This window comes from Camponotus vicinus, unplaced genomic scaffold (assembly GCF_025532165.1).
Source record: "Camponotus vicinus isolate PSW18456_S1 unplaced genomic scaffold, iyCamVici1.0 SCAF_5, whole genome shotgun sequence".
NCBI lineage: Eukaryota > Metazoa > Arthropoda > Insecta > Hymenoptera > Formicidae > Camponotus > Camponotus vicinus.
This window is the reverse complement of record NW_028141977.1, coordinates 10,835,606-10,852,879: the sequence shown is the minus strand read 5'-3', so window position 1 is coordinate 10,852,879 and position 17,274 is coordinate 10,835,606. Positions and strand designations below refer to the sequence as shown.

General features: G+C 29.8%; 2 long non-coding RNA genes and 1 pseudogene across 2 annotated transcripts; 2 read left to right on the top strand and 1 right to left on the bottom strand.

The window, feature by feature from the left end:
• Window positions 1–4,498: 4,498 nt before the first annotated feature.
• On the top strand, window positions 4,499–5,671 carry LOC145971540 (uncharacterized). The gene is made up of 4 exons (XR_014438896.1): window positions 4,499–4,588; window positions 4,965–5,078; window positions 5,315–5,368; window positions 5,435–5,671. It is a non-coding gene; the product is annotated as an uncharacterized LOC145971540 (long non-coding RNA).
• A 5,480-nt stretch (window positions 5,672–11,151) lies between these two features.
• LOC145971539 (uncharacterized) lies at window positions 11,152–17,233 on the bottom strand. Its single transcript, XR_014438895.1, has 2 exons — window positions 12,562–17,233; window positions 11,152–12,484 (listed from the first exon to the last, which is right to left on the bottom strand). It is a non-coding gene; the product is annotated as an uncharacterized LOC145971539 (long non-coding RNA).
• LOC145972396 (uncharacterized) lies at window positions 12,757–16,642 on the top strand (annotated as a pseudogene).
• Window positions 17,234–17,274: the final 41 nt, after the last annotated feature.

The window sequence follows — 17,274 nt, the reverse complement described above, 5'->3', positions numbered from 1 at the left end:
ATGATTACGGATGAGATATTCGGGTCAGAATTCTCAGAAAATATTGTGGAATATATTGCAGGATATGTCTCGTTAAAATTAGGACAAACACGACAGTGTGAAACTTGTATAGCGGCATTAATTGATTGTGATACACAGAAACAAAATTTAATTAATATAAAAAATAGAGATGGACTAACTCAAACATCTAGAGATGTAATCACAATATGTTATAAATGTGAAATCGTTATTAGACAAGCTTTTCATATTGGCTGCGGAACTAAAATCAACAAAAAATACATTGGACAATATCTAAGTAATCTTGTATTAAGAAATATAAATATGAACATTATATTTAAAAATCTTGAGGAACATACGAATGAACAACTTGCACTTGAAACGCATGTAATATACTTAACTAAAGCAATTATTCAAAGATATATTAAAATTCATACATTATATACATTATATCGCTTTGCATCCAATAAATAAATTTGAAAGTAAACGTCATTTCTTCAATAAATTAACCCTGTTTAAAGGATAATAGAATAGATATAGATATATTTAGATGTTTAATATATATATATATGTTTAAATATATATGTTGGATGAGGTAATCTCATTTTAGTACGAGCGCCTGTGAGCGTCTGATATACAGAGATTCGACCGATGTATGAACACATTTTTATAGTACGATGATTTGCGGTTTTGGAACTCACCGGCTCACTCCGCGCGCTAGCGGTCAAACGATTATCACGTGTTTTTCAATTCAAGAGATTATATCCGTTATTTCATATTATATTGAACATTGATTGTGAAATATATACTTTTGTTTTCTGTAATAATTACTGTGTGCTCTTTTGCTGCGGTAAAACCTTCCAATAATATAAATAAGTGACAATATTAGTGTAAAAGTGACAATATTATTGTAATAAAAATTACTACATTGTAACAATAGTTGTGTTTGTAAAAATTCATTATCGTTATATATGTATTGTATGTTTTATACGAATGTAATTATGTTCTTGAATTTCATATTACCCGCCCGATGGGCAATAACAATATGATGGATTATCTCGTCACCCTCTGTGGGGCCACTCCCCTCATCCTAATAAGTACTTTACGCTCCATCTCTATTTTCCTATATCTATGGTCCAAACGACCCTGGTAGAAATTAAATGCAGTTTTTGATTGGTTATTGAGCAGTTATGCTGACTTTTCTCTAATAATTGAACAGCAAAACTGTTTAGTATCCCAATCAAGATGTAACGCTTTTCGTGCAGTTACTGCATAGAAAAAGTGTACAAAATCTGATTTCAGATATTTCACAGTAAATAAACAATAAATAGAGAAGAATCTACATAATTTAAATGACATAGCGAGTGATAAATTTACTTAAATTTAATGTATTATTTAAAATTTTGATATATGTAACAAAAACTTTAATTATATATAAATTTATTTTTATTTTATCTTCATATTATTATAAGATACATATGATATAATATATTTATATTATTTATAATATATAACATTTAAACAGGAACATATTATCTATTTAACTGTGAATAATATCGTTATAATATCGTTATAATTGTTCACATTAGTAGATTGTATTAGTAGATTGTAAATTTTTAACCATTATTATTTTTGTCCATTTTTTATTTAAATTTATATTATTGTTAAAACATTTATATTATTATTGTTTGATATTATATAATGTCAAACAATAATGATATAATTATTTTAACTATAATATAAATTTAAACACAAAATTTTCTTGAAATATAATGGCTTATTCGGTAATTATTTAGCTTAGGGGAGCCACTTCGGATAACCTTGACCTTGACATATGTTGTCAAGGTCACTGTCCTGAGTAACATTCAAAAGGTTTTATCCGGCGCTCGTTGTTTATTTAAAAGTTATTAACAAAAGAATTTCACAATTTTAATGCTTTTTATCTCCGAAAATATTGATTTGAGAATAAAAATTTTAAGCAAAAAATAAAGCCGCTGAAAAACTCTACAAAAAAGGTTATATCCTTTTTTTTCATAAACCTACTATTTTAGCTGTTATATAAAAAAATAATTATTTTAAATATCATCACTTGGAGGATCACTTTAATCATTATTTAGTGGAATTTATTTTCAAAAAGACATTCGATGATGAAAACCGATTAAATGCTTTCTTTCGAATAATGGCTGCTATGTATCCTATCAATGAAAATATAAATGAATTATAAATTACAATAAATAAACATTTATGCTACTTCCTAAAATTATTATTCTTTATTTTAAATACATTTAATACAATTAAAAAATATCACAAATGTATGTGTACACACACACACACACATACACACACGCGCGGGGTGCAAGGGGGGGCCTTTGGCTCCCCCTCCCGCAACCACCCCGCCGGTAGGGACGCATTGCGAAGAGTTGAATCACAATGGATATATCATGGACCTAAGAAGATATGGATGGAGTCTAAAGCGCTCATATGGGCGAGGGGGCTGTGAAATTTGCGGTAAGGGAGGTGTATAGCTCTGTCTCTTTCCAAAAGCAAATAAAAATACATGTATTTTTATTCGAAAGTTAGCTAATATGGGATATATAACCTTTCGGGAATTATCGGATATGCGACGGAAACACCCGAAGGTTGCTTTTGGAAAGAGACAGAGCTATACACCCCCCTTACCGCAAATTTCACACCGCCCCGACTCTAGACTCCCCATCCATATCTTCTTAGGTCCATGGGATATATGCTGTAAATTATAAAGCGAGGTCCATCTTGCCTACCGGCAGGGTGGTTGCGGGAGGGGGGCCGAAGGCCCCCTTGCACCCCCCGCGCATGTGTGTGTATGTATGTGTGTACACATACATTTGTGATAATTTTTAATTGTATTAAATTGTATTAAATTCTATATAAATTTAAATTGTATTAAATGTATTTAAAATTATTATTTTTTTATATAACAGCTAAAATAGTAGGTTTATAGAAAAAATGCATATAACCTTTTTTGTAGAGTTTTTCAGCGGCTTTATTTTTTGCTAAAAATTTTTTTTCTCAAATCAATATTTTCGAAGATAAAAAGCATTAAAATTGTGAAATTCTTTTGTTAATAACTTTTAAATAAACAATGAGCGCCGGCTAAAACCTTTTGAATGTTACTCAGGACAGTGACCTTAACAACATATGTCAAGGTCAAGGTTATCCGAGGTGGCTCCCCTAAGCTAAATAATTACCGCTTATTCTTCCGAATCATCAGATTCTGAATCATTCAATTCATTTAATTTCTCTACTTGACTTTTAGTCTTTACAAATTCTATTTGATCGTTTGTATTAACAAAAACAAATGTATTCATTTCTTCTTGAGAATCAGATGTAGAAGGAGCAGATGATGTTGAAATACTTTTAATTTTTTTTTCTTCCACCATGCCAATCACGAGCATTTGATAACATTTTTCCTAAAGTGCTCAAGATTTCCTTTTCAGATAAACATTTATCCGCAGTACTTTTATCCAGTAATATAATATCTATAATATTAAAAATTAAATGAAATACAGTATATTTTATTTTAATACATAAAAAAATATGAAAGAAAAATATGAAAAATATATTAACTTTTCATGCAATGATAAAAAAACCATATTGCACATAATAAACTTATCATTTACTTTTTTTAGACCCAATAGACTTCATTGCGATCTCTGCTGTCATAAACTTTTTTAACATATTTACTAATGATTTACTTACAACTTGATCTTTATGTATACATGTTTTAAGAATGTTATTCTAAAAATAATATTTGAAAATATAATTTTTCAATTACACTTATTATAATACAATTCAATTAAAATCAAGATTGCAAATTGAATCAATAAAAAATTACAAATAAATATATATTATAATTTAAAATTAATAAATATTTTGGTTTTGCTCACTACATTTGCACATAGTTTTTCATCATCTTTAAGTCTCTCATTAAATTTTATAAATTCAGTCAAATTATTGATTGGAAGAGTGAGATTATGATATTGAGAGAATTGATCAGCGTTATAAATTGAAGTTTCTTTTCTTTGCAATAACAAGTTAGTAATGTTTATTATTTTTCTTTTAATGAATTGGACATCGCACTTTTAACTTACTTTTTATGATTTTACTACCTATTTTATGTACAGCCATCTTTTTTTTTAAATCATTAGCTAAATTTTTTAATTTATTTTGCTTAATAGTGGTCTCTTTTTTTCAGTTAAAGTAGCATCATTAATGTAAATATATGTTCTTCTTTTTCTAAGTGTGCAAGTTTGTCTACTGCTTCTTCATATGTCTCTATTAAAAGTTTATTGTATATATTTATTTGAAAATATGTATTTATTTTATATATAATACAAACATAGATTATAACAAAAATAATAATACTTACTGGCACGCCCTTTTAAAGGCCCGTATTCATAGTCGAAGCTCAAGACGATATTTAGGATCGACTTGACCAAGATCTTCTTATTCAATAAAGGCTGTCTCAAGATTAATAGAATTCATAGACATGAATTAAGATAATCTTAGCGAAGAAGTTCTTATTCAAATATGGAAGAAAACAAAATAAATGGTAAATAATTTTAAACAAATATTTATAAAGATATATATAAATAATATATTTGTAACAAAAGTACACACATATGTGTATGTATATATATATATATATATATATATATATATATATATATATATATATATATATATATATAAAATGTATATATGTATATATATATATATATATATATATATATATATATATATATATAAACATATGTATATATATATATATATATATATATATATATATATATATATATATATATATATATACATATATAAAATTTTTACTGACATGAAATAATCATACGTACTAAAGATTATTTAACTGTTAAAATTTAACAAATTTATTATATATATCACAGATTTATATATGCTTTTTGTTTCAGAGAAAGCAGAACATATTATAAGTATTTCCTTAGATGATAATGAGGCGACGACTATGTTATGTGAAAGTCATAATGATGATAGCAATTATAATATAATGGACGAAGTAGAAAAAGGTATATTACATTAAAATAAATTAAAAGTAAAATATATATACAAGTATACATATTATATGTAAAAAATACAGAAAAATTATTTTAAATTGTATTAATGTTATTATTGTTTATTTATTAATTAGATTATATAACTATATACAAAAATATATATATATATATATATATATATATATATATATGCATGTTTGAAAAGTAATGTTACTTGTTAAAATAGATTAATTATTAATGATTTTTAGATGAAATAACGATTGAAGAAACAATGGACAAAGAAAATTAAAATATTAATAAAGGTAATATGAACAATGTTGGATATTTTCTTATGTCGATTGAATAACTAAATATTATTGTATTTCCAGTGCTTTCTGTAAAAAGAAAAAAAATTTTGAAACAAGACACTACTTGTACGCAAGCTAGTAAAATAACGAAAGTAGAAAAAAACAAGGAAAATTTAGTTAGAAACGAAGATTTTATTAAAATTGAAAGAATAAAGCGGATTATGGAAGACGAGAAGGAAATAGCAGATATACGAAAAGCTCACGAAAAAAAACTGGCAGTAATGAAAGAAAATTTTTATGAGGAGTTGCATATTCTAGAAATCCGAACAGCAATTGCAAATCTGAACTAGCTGAGTTGCAGTTGCAAAAGGAAAAAGAAAAATAGATTTAAGAAAAGTTTGAAGATTACAAAAAGTACAAAGATTAAAATATAAGTTATTTATAACATAATAGAAATATATAATATATAAAAGTAAATATATTTATTATATATATATATATATATATATATATATATATATATATATATATATATATAAAATGTGAGACTGCATATATAATTATATATGGAGAGAGAGAAATAGACATATGGAGAGAGGGTAAATGTTACATATTAAAACTTATTTAAAAAATGTTTCTTTTCAATTTGTTTGAATATTTTGCTTTAAAAATGAGTTAATTTTAAGTATTAACAATATTATTATAAAAGTGCAATTGTTTAGTTTTGCTTTAATTAAAAGATGTCACAAGTGCATTATATGGGTTTCTTTGTATTAAATAATTTATTTGAAAAATTACAAAAATATATTGTTATATTAAAATATTATATTGTTGCAAAGACAATAAAAAGGACATTTCTTTTTATCTAAATAGTCTTTCAATTAGTGCTGCTCGTACTGCAAAACCCTCGCCCGGTTGCCAATGTGGTTCCTCAACTGGCACTTCCATTTCATTATCTTGTTCTTCTTCTTCATCTTCTGGTAATACATCATTAAAAATTAGTGAAAGATTATGTAGCACAGCACAAGCGACTACAATTGTGGTTGAACAAATCAATTTGTTAGTTAGCCCTCTAGACAGACATGGAAACCTGCGCTTCCAAATTCCGAATGTCCTTTCGACGATCTGACGTGTTCTTCTGAACTATATTGTAACTGTAATAGAGAAAATATATTTTTCATAGATTATTATAAAAAGTAATCCTAACAGCACACAATGTCCAAAAGATGTCCAGAGAACATTCATAGGATATATGGATATTCTATGGATGTCCTCCAGACATTCTTCGGATATGTGTGCTGTTAGAGAAAATAAAATAAAAATGTAGCAAAATTAAAGATTTTACTTACGTGATTTCTGTTTGTGGATTCTGAATAGGAGTTAAAAGGAATGGTAAGCACGGATATCCAGCATCTCCTACCAGAGTACCTGATAATTGACGTTGGACATATCTCATATATATTCTAGAATTTTGGAAAATTCTACTGTCGTGTTGGCCACCAGGCCATTCTGGAACAATGTCTAGAAATTCCGTTCTAGGTCCAACAACAGCCTGCATAAATACATACATATAATCAAATATTAAAATCAATAATTTTTTAATATATTTTATAAAAAAATCACTTTTATCGATAAAAGAGGACTCAGAATATGGGCCATAGAATATGCGTACCTGCACATTTAATGACAAATATCCTTTTCGATTTCTATAAATTTCCTCAATATTATGGAATCTGGTACTGACTAAACGTATATGTGTACAATCTATAGCTCCATCAATGCCAGGTAAACCGATGCCTCTATTATGTCCTATATCTCTAAAAAGTCTTTGATTTTCTCTTACAGCATCTGGTGTACAAGGCATCTTTATAAATTTATTGAAGATTCCTGCTAAATGCACAGATACTCGAAATACTATTCTTGATATAGTTGGCTGTTAGACGATTATTGTATCTCCAATAACTTGCTACAAAAATATTACAATATTACATTTTTACAAAAAAATTTTTAAATTCTCGCAGATAATTATGACATTATGTTATAATTATTTTACTTAATATATATTGTATACATCAAAAATATCTTATTACACATAATTATATATTTTACTAATCTGAAAACTACCTGTGGCATAGAACCGTAGACAAATTAATAATTGAAGTACTGGAAGTATAGGAAGGCCTCGATTATTGATACATGCAAGTCCCTCTTCAATTTTAGGTAAAATTCCATATATTACAGTATTTTTATTAAACCTAAACCGTCTTTTAAATTCTTTATTACTATAAAACTGAAACGGATCAATCCAATCTCTAATATATCTTTTTGATGCACGCACATCATTCCCATCATCGGTAGAATCAATTTCTTCCACGATTTCATGTATATCAATATTTCTATCTTCTATTTCCATTCTATTCCCATTAAAAAATGCTGATTTTTACACGTACAACAAAGAAGATTTACTTAAGTCCACTTCTGACATGACTTGATGAAGATCGTCTTATTTGACTACTTATATACCATATAAGATATACTTTAACGACTATGAATTCGGTAACAATAAAATAACCTTAAGTTTATGCTTATATGAAATGAGAAATGTTTATGAATCATATTAAGAAATTCTGAAATAAGATCATCTTCGATAAGTCATGCTTTAAGATTTTGCTCAAGTATTGCCTTAAGTTTTAACTATGAATTTAGAACACATCTTAAGATAAAACTTAAGACGATCTTCAAAATAAGAATCGACTATGAATACCGGCCAAAATTACAGAATAAACAGGCCCATTCTTCCAATGGATATTCAAGATTTTTTATTAAATCGTGTAAATTATATACATTTTCCGATGTATATGGTGGACTTAAAAATCGTGAAACATTTCTTAGTTTGAGAATTATAATCTATTCAAAAAGTAGGAACAATATCAATTTTTTTAATTAGAGGCCTTCTACCTCTTGTTATAAATTCTACCAATGAATATATATGTAAATTTTCTGTATTGTCCATACCTAGAAAAAAAACCTTTTATGTATCTGTTAAAGATTACTAAATGCTCGAATGCACGAATTAGATAAGAAACTTCTAGGGCCCTACTTAGTAACTTTATAATGACAATGTCGCTTTTTATATGTCAAAATATATACGCAACGATATGTAAAAATAGCGACATTGTCATTATAAAATTACAGAATAGACCTACTGATAATACAATACAATATATAATATAATAATATTCATACTTTAAAACTCGAACTTGTATATCTTTATTTAACATACAAATATTATTGAGAAAATAACTAATAATAGATGATTACTTACTTATAATCTTTTATCACTTTTAATAATATATGAGAGCTCTCTCTTTTTCTGTGTATTTTTTATTGCAACAAAAAATGTGACATATGGCCATCATTACGAATTAGATAGTTTTTTGTTTCTATAGGGTGTGTTCAAGAACTATACTCACGCGCTAAAGCGTTATTCTTTATTCGCATTTTTCTGCGCATAGGCGGCAAAGTGAGGAGAGCGTGGTGAGCTATTCAGTACCGGGTCTGGCGTGTGAATAAAAAGATAATCCTATTTAAACAGATTTCTTACACAGCACCATGTCCAAAATTGGTACATAAGATGTCTCCAAGACATTTTTAAAATGTTTTATGTGCCGATTTTGGACATGGTACTGTTTATGTTAACCGTAATTTAATTTTCGTATTGTTTATGTTATAATTATTTTATTCGAAACTCTACGAATGCATTATTAGCTTTTTGAAAGTGAAGATTAATATTATTCATTCATATTCTTACTTGTCACTTATAATTTTTGACAATTGTCATTTTTAACCTTTGTGGGAACTTTTATGACAGAATTAGTAAGCTGTTTTAGTTCTACAAGTTTTCTTTTCTTTGCTCTATATTTTTGTACGCGTTCAGACATTTTTATCTAATTTTATTTGCTTATTTTACACATATAATATTAAAAGAAATATATTATATGTATATAATATACCGCAAACGCGTGCGCGTGCATACGTACATATATGAGTATAACGCAACTGATCAAAAACTAATCAAAAACTTTTCATAATATTTACTATAAATTTTGTAAAGATTTTACCCACATATTATATAGTAAAATTACTGTAATTAATTTTGTCCAGTTACTATGCAGTATTTCTGTATATAAAGAAAAATCAGTAATACTAGATAGTAACGGGTTACAGTAACGGGTCCAGTGTTCAGTCAAACTGCATGAATTTCTACCAGAGGAGCTCATAAGCGTAATCGCACGATTTTTGGCTATCGATGAATTATGTCGTATCGGCCAGTTTCGAGACGCTGCCCCTACCAACACATGTCGAAAGCGAAAATATTACATATCAATTTTTTAACTTTTTATCTCTATAATTATGCCCGAAAAGTCTCGATATCAAATTGCACTAAAAAGAGAAAGAGATTCTTTTTTTCTTAGATATAGTGTTATCTGAATTTGAAATTGAAACCGTAATTTAATTTTCGAAATTTAGTGTTCAATTTTATTCCAAAATTGCATTAAAATTGCAATAATAATAAAAAAATAGTTCGATGAAATTTAAATATGAAAATCGCAATATTATGCTAACTAAATCATCCCGATTCGTAGTTTTGGTTTGAACTTCGCTCACACTAGCAAATGATTATAAAAACTGGCGCGACGAAAATTAAATGTTAGCGGGCCCTCTATCGATCCCAACGTAATCGCCCATCTATATACATTTCAATTACCGCCGAGCGAGCTCTGACGAACGAATACCATTCGTGTGAGATCGGGGTCAATCGGGGACGCCCGAAGGGACCCCTCCGGGGAAACGAAGGGCGATGCGATCGTCGTCGACACTTCCCTTCTTCCATTCGTCACGGCGAGATCGTAAGACAGTAAGAAAAAGAGAGTTTATATCGCTACGCTATAAAATAGAACGACCGAGTTCGTCAAAACGTTAAGTTTCGTTTATACCACGAGGCCGAGTCCTCCTCATTACAAAATATTAAATAAAATACAAGTATTCGAAATCGAAATTCGTGTGTGAGATCAGTTTAACCATCACATACTCCTTAACAAAAACTCTAATCATTCGAATTTATTTAACTTAGGATTTTCATTACTTCGTCAACAAGGTCTTGAATGATACGAAGCGCGTGATCATGCTCCTTTCCAGCTTTGATTAACTTGAAAATTTTATCATTTGATATCCACACGTTTGTGAAACGCATTTATACAATAGATGCAATTCTGAAAATTAAAAACGGGATTTTTTTAACGTAACTTCATTATATGACTTCAACATTGTATGTTGCATGAAATGCGAAAAGAAATCGATGTAAAAATCTATGTAAACATATTTCAAGCAAAAGACACTTACTTGTCCACAGCTTCTACATATTCGTTTTTGGAATTTATTTGAGCATTTAGTTTATTGCCCATTGCAGATTCTGCAATAAATTTATATTGAAAGCAACATATAAGTTTATTTTATTTTAAATAAAAAATTTTGTTATCTATGACTGTAATAAGATAATTGACAAACAATTTAACAATTTAATATTTTGTCTTAACTAGTATATTATACAATAATTATATGTAAATTTAAAAAAAATTATTCTGAAGTTTGTGAGTTATTTATTTGCAACAATGTTTAAAACAATATTGTGTGATGTAATTTTATTGAAAATTAATAATATTACTAACTAATAATTAACTGTAATAATATTATAAATTACATATAAAACAATTATATCGTATATTTCAAGACAACATCGTCAAAATATTTTAGAATAATAGACAATCAAGGCGAGTGATAATCGATCATTTATTTTTTTTTAATTGCCAATTCAAAATTCTGAGTATTATGATTAAAACAATCCAATAAGAACTTCGCAATAAAATGTAGAAAAATTGTCATACAAAAGTGCATTTCGAATATATAAATTTGTTTGCTGAATAAACATTATCTTACAAATATGAAAATAAATGGCGAATTTAATTAAAACATTTCATCCGGATTCGAACAAGCTCGCAAAATTTACGAAGTTTAATCTGCTTGATGAAAATTTACTATTTAGAGCAGAGGAAACGAACAAAGAAAACATCTCTTTGAATAACGAGGATTCGAATTCTTGCGATAGTAATGATTTGCTAATTTTTAAAAATTTTATTTCTAAGTCCAAGCAAAAAAAGTTTATCTCTGTTTCTAAATCCAAGCGAAAGGAGTTTATCTCTGTGTCATCAATCTCACGATTATCTATTTCTCAAAGTCATAAGTCCTACACTGATCTGGCAGATTTGTCTAAAGTACGTGATTTTTTTCTAATTAAAATTTACATTCTGAGAAAATATGCTAGCGCATTTTTGCTTCGATTGAATTACATAGAATTTTAAGTCACATTTTTTAATGAAATTGTGAAAAGAACGTAAAATATAAATAGAATTGTTTAATTAAATAATAGCATCTTTTCAAATCCTTGCGTACTTTTGCTCTTGAAAAGATTTCATTGTGTGTGTGTTTCAAGAATTATATATTATTAAAGTTTATTAAGTTGAAAGTATTAAGTTTTAAGAACTTGTCTTATACGTTTTCGAGTAATTTTCTTCAATCAATCTTTAATTAATTTCAATCAACTTTTAATTAACATTGAGAGATCTCACAAATATATATATATATATGACAACTATATGTGATCATTAGCATAGAGATTGAAATTTTTAATAAAAAATAATTTTAATAAAAATTTTAATAAAGAATTTACAAAATTTAATTGCGATAGATTTATATCATATAATCATATTTATACATAAATTTGTTTAGGTAAAAAAATATTTGCCTTGCTTTACGACATAACAGAACGAACAAATCAATTGGCACAATCTCGATCTCGCGTAACAGAAACTTTTCAAAACCTCTTGAAATGCGGAATTTCAAAGCCGATGTCTTGTATATTGAAGCTTGCATGTCCAAAGATGATCCATGATTCATCAACAAAATCTGTTAATTGTGTCTTACCAAGTGCGTTTAAAGTGATCGGTTAGTAATTTCCGTTGCAATTAGCATTATTCATTTTTCCTTCTTTCTTGATTTTTGGGCCATGGTTTGCTATAAAATCAAAGAGATATAATTAATTTATAAGAAAAAACTTTTGAAGTTATATCTTTAGATACAAAATTTCTTACTTTTGTACCCGTCCTCGTCGGCTTCAATTGTAGTGCGCAGAGGAAAGTTGATGAAAAACCGCATAAATCGTTAAATCTTCCCATCACCCCCTGTACGTTTCCAGTAGGAGCTATTAATTCTATAGGCACGGTGTCAAGGGGCATTGTCTCGATTGTAATTCAATCGTTATATAACCAATACCGCAAAAACTTATTATGCTTATCGATTCCGACTATCGCAAATCTAGTTCCAGCCAAAACATTTCCGCGACACTTAGTAAAAATACCGCCCAACATCAAATTAGCAGACCCTGAATTTCATCTGCCACAGACGGTTGACTTGCTAATTGGATCCGGAACAACCGTTTCATTATTTTCTATCGGGCAAATCGATTTATCTCAGGAAAATCGGGAATTATATTTACAAAAAACCCGTCTCGGATGGATCATAGCGGGCGGAACAACTTCACGGAATCGCCCGAAAAACGCCACGTGTCAATTAACCGACTTCGAACAACTGATCACTAAATTTTGGACAATCGAGGATTTACCGTTCGACTCCTCGAAATCCGTCGAGGATCTTGAATGCGAAAAACATTTCTTAGAAAACGCCACTCGCGAGAAAGACGGTCGTTACAAGGTACGATTACCGTTCCGTGAAAGCGCCAAACGTCTTGGTGAATCGCGAATTTCCGCTCTTAAACGATTAAATCACCTCGAGCGAAAATTAAACTTAGATCCGACATTAAAGCACACTTATTCACAAGTGATACAAGAATATTTGGATTTAAAACAAATGTCCATGGTTGAGGATCCGATTGACGACGGATTTTATCTTCCGCATCATGCCGTGATTAAGGATACGAGCGCGACTACGAAAATTCGGGTAGTATTCGACGCGTCAGCGAAATCGAGTACAGATACATCCTTGAATGATATACTAATGATAGGACCGACGATACAAAACACATTCACACATCTAATACGATTCCGCACCTATAAATATGTCATCACCGCCGATATAGAAAAAATGTACCGACAGATATGGTTACATGAAAACGACAGAATCTATCAACGCCTATTGTGGCGTCACAACAATCAAATAAGAACTCTACAACTTAATACGCTCACGTTTGGTGTTTCATCATCGCCATATCTCGCGATCAGGACAATTCACAAATTAGCAGACGACGAAAGTAGAGAATTTCCAACGGCCGCCCGAATACTTAAAGAACATCTATATGTCGACGATTTATTAACCGGAGCCAATACTATTATCGAAGCTCGCGCGATACGAGACGACATAACCACATTATTAGCTCGGGGCGGCTTTCATATTCGACAATGGGCATCAAATAACATATGTATCATTAATGATTTAAAATCCGACGCGATAAATTCGAATTTGATATTAGACAAGGACAATTATTTAAAAACCTTAGGCCTATCGTGGCATACACACAACGACGTATTACGTTACTCGACGCATTCAATCAATCACGCCAGAAGAATTACTAAGAGAGTTATTTTTTCGGAGGTTGCCAAAATTTATGATCCGTTAGGCATACTAGGACCCATCATACTATACGCCAAAAGGTTGATGCAGAACTTATGGCGAAATAAATTAGATTGGGATGAATCAATTCCTTCTGACATCCACACAACATGGGTTAATTTCGCAACGCAGTTAGAATTAATCAACAATTTATCGATTGATCGTCTAATATTAACCCCGGATTACGCGAATATTCAAATTCACGGATTCTGCGACGCGAGTCAAGAGGGTTACGGCGCCTGCATATATATTCGCTCCGAAAACCAAAACGGCGATGTACAATGCCGATTACTTTGCGCCAAATCACGGGTAGCGCCTTTGAAATTGACTACTATACCTCGCCTCGAGTTGTGCGGCGCGCTGTTACTAGCCAAACTGTATGATGAAATACAACGTACGTTAGGGATCGTTTCTCACAAAATCGTATTGTGGAGTGACTCTACTATCACGCTACATTGGATTAAAACACCGCCGCATCGTCTAAAAACCTTCGTATCTCATCGCGTCGCACAAATTCAAAATCTTACCAATTCACAGTTTTGGCGGCACGTTAAATCGGAAGACAATCCAGCCGATGCTTTATCGCGGGGTCAATTACCAAATGCTTTTATTAAGAATCAGTTATGGTTTTCTGGCCCATCATGGCTGTCAGAAATCGAAGATAAATGGTACAATGAAAGTACGAGATTAAAAGAAATACCAGAATTGAGAAAAAATATTTGTCTAGCAACGGTTTCGTACGATCTCGAGATCCTTAAAAAATATTCGTCATATGCACGATTATTACGAGTCATTGCGTGGTGCTTACGTTTCCGACACAACAACACATATCGTGGGCTATTACACGCGAGAGAAATCGACGAAACAAAAGTCAAAATAATGAAAATCATTCAAGCAGTATACTTCGCACGAGAACTACACGAATTGAAAAACAAACATTCGACGCATAAGGGTAACATTGCCGCATTAAACCCATTCATTGACGAAAACGGACTAATTCGTGTCGGCGGGCGTCTCAAAATGTCCGAGTTAACATTTCCACAAAAACATCCTATTTTACTCCCAAGTCGTCATTTCTTGACTGATCTTATTATTAAGGAAACGCATGAAAAACATTATCATACTGGGGTACAAACAACATTGTATATCATAAGACGAAAATTCTGGATTCCCGACGGCCGTAATCAAGTGCGTAGAGTTGTGAGGACGTGCGTACGATGTTTTCGTTTTAATGCCGAGACCGTTCAATACAAAATGAGTAACCTTCCAAAAATGCGAGTGTGCAATACGACTCCATTCTATCACACGGGAATTGACTTTTGCGGACCGTTCCATGTTAAAGAAAAGAAACATCGAAATCGGAATAAAATCAAGACATATGTATGCGTATTCGTATGCATGGCCGTAAAGGCTTTATTATTAATTATTTGGATCGACCATATCGAAGGCCCGAATATAATGTATATAATAATAATAATAATAATAATAATAATAATAATAATAATAATAATAATATAATAATAAATACGTAGCTTTAATAATAATAATAATAAATTCTTATTACATAATTTCAGCTTTTAATTTGCTTTAATTGTATACATTATATTCGGATACGGTCGATCCAAATAATTGACATTTATGTACCGATCAATTTATTATGCAGTCGGTATCTCCCGCATGATAAAAAGATTGACATATAATTTACTATTTCATTATTATTTTAGCTTCTTACGATGATGCGAGAAAAAAATTAATAGATGCTGAATTTACATCTACTTTAGAAACTGATGTAGAATTGCAACCAACTATTGAATATCAACGGCCAAAAAGAAACGTGAAAAGATCTTTCCGACTTTGTTCGGATTCTTCAGAAATTGAAGAAATATCATGCAATAAAATCCCATCTCTTCCTACGTTAAAAATAATACGTACAGAAAATAGTAATATTTTATCAAAAAAATCTATTACTTCATATAAACCATCAACATCGACAGCCGATATTGACAATTCTTCACAATATACATCTAGTGTTACAATTAGTCCTTCAAGACCTTTAGAAAGAATAGTTAGTTCTCCACAGAATATAGAATTCAGAACTATCTCTCCTACATTAAAAATAACATCTACAAAAAGTAATATTTTATCGAAAAAACCTACAATTGCTTCATACAAACCATCAACATCGACAGCCGATATTGACAATTCTTCAAAATGTACATCTAATGTTGCAATTAGTCCTCCAAGATTTTCAGAAAGAGCAGTTAATTCTCCACAAAAAAAAAGAATTCAGAACTACATTGACCACTTCAGAATTCCACAAATCAGGTAAGATATTAAACTTTTTTGTATGTACAAAATTATTGCAATAATATTAGTAATTATTTATGAAAACATCTATAATTTAACAATAACTTTGCTCTTGAAATAATGTATAAAATAATATCCTGAATAATCTGCACTTGGATCTATATAAAAGTCGGTTCTCTTGAATAATTGTGCTCAAATTAATTAAGTATCAACTTTACATATTGGTTGAATATTTATATACTATTCCCGTATTGTGCAACATTTACCACTCAATTTTTCTATATTCTATTTTTTTATATTAAAATTTTTTTTACATTTCTACAGTCAGGAGCTACTCTTGACTTCAACAATAAGGATAAAAGTTGCCAATCATTTTAAAGAATTTTACAACAAAACTACAAAGTAACTAATACACAGTAAAAAATTGTGCGTCCATTGTGCATCCTTTTTTATTTATTTTGCTGAAAAGCAATCAAGCGACGAACTTCTCTAAAGAAGAGTTCACCAGCTCCGAGAAGCTTATATACCGCGAATATCTCGAATCTCGAATGTTCCGAAAATTTACGAGATCTCACGATCATCTTGTTTCTATAGGGGCCACGTTTTACAACAATTGACTCAAAGCCGGAGATTATACATTATAATAACTTCCAACAATAGATATAAGAATATAAGGTCGATAAGAATAGTAAATAGCTCGTTCTAGAGACTTACAATGATGATAAATACATAATGAAATATGTGGAAATATATGGAAGTTAAGCGAACTGAAAATAATACGAAACACCTCGTTTACATTACACAATTCTCAATTAAATTTGTAATATTAGGAAATACATCTTAAGATCTGTTAACAATTGTTCAACAAAAAT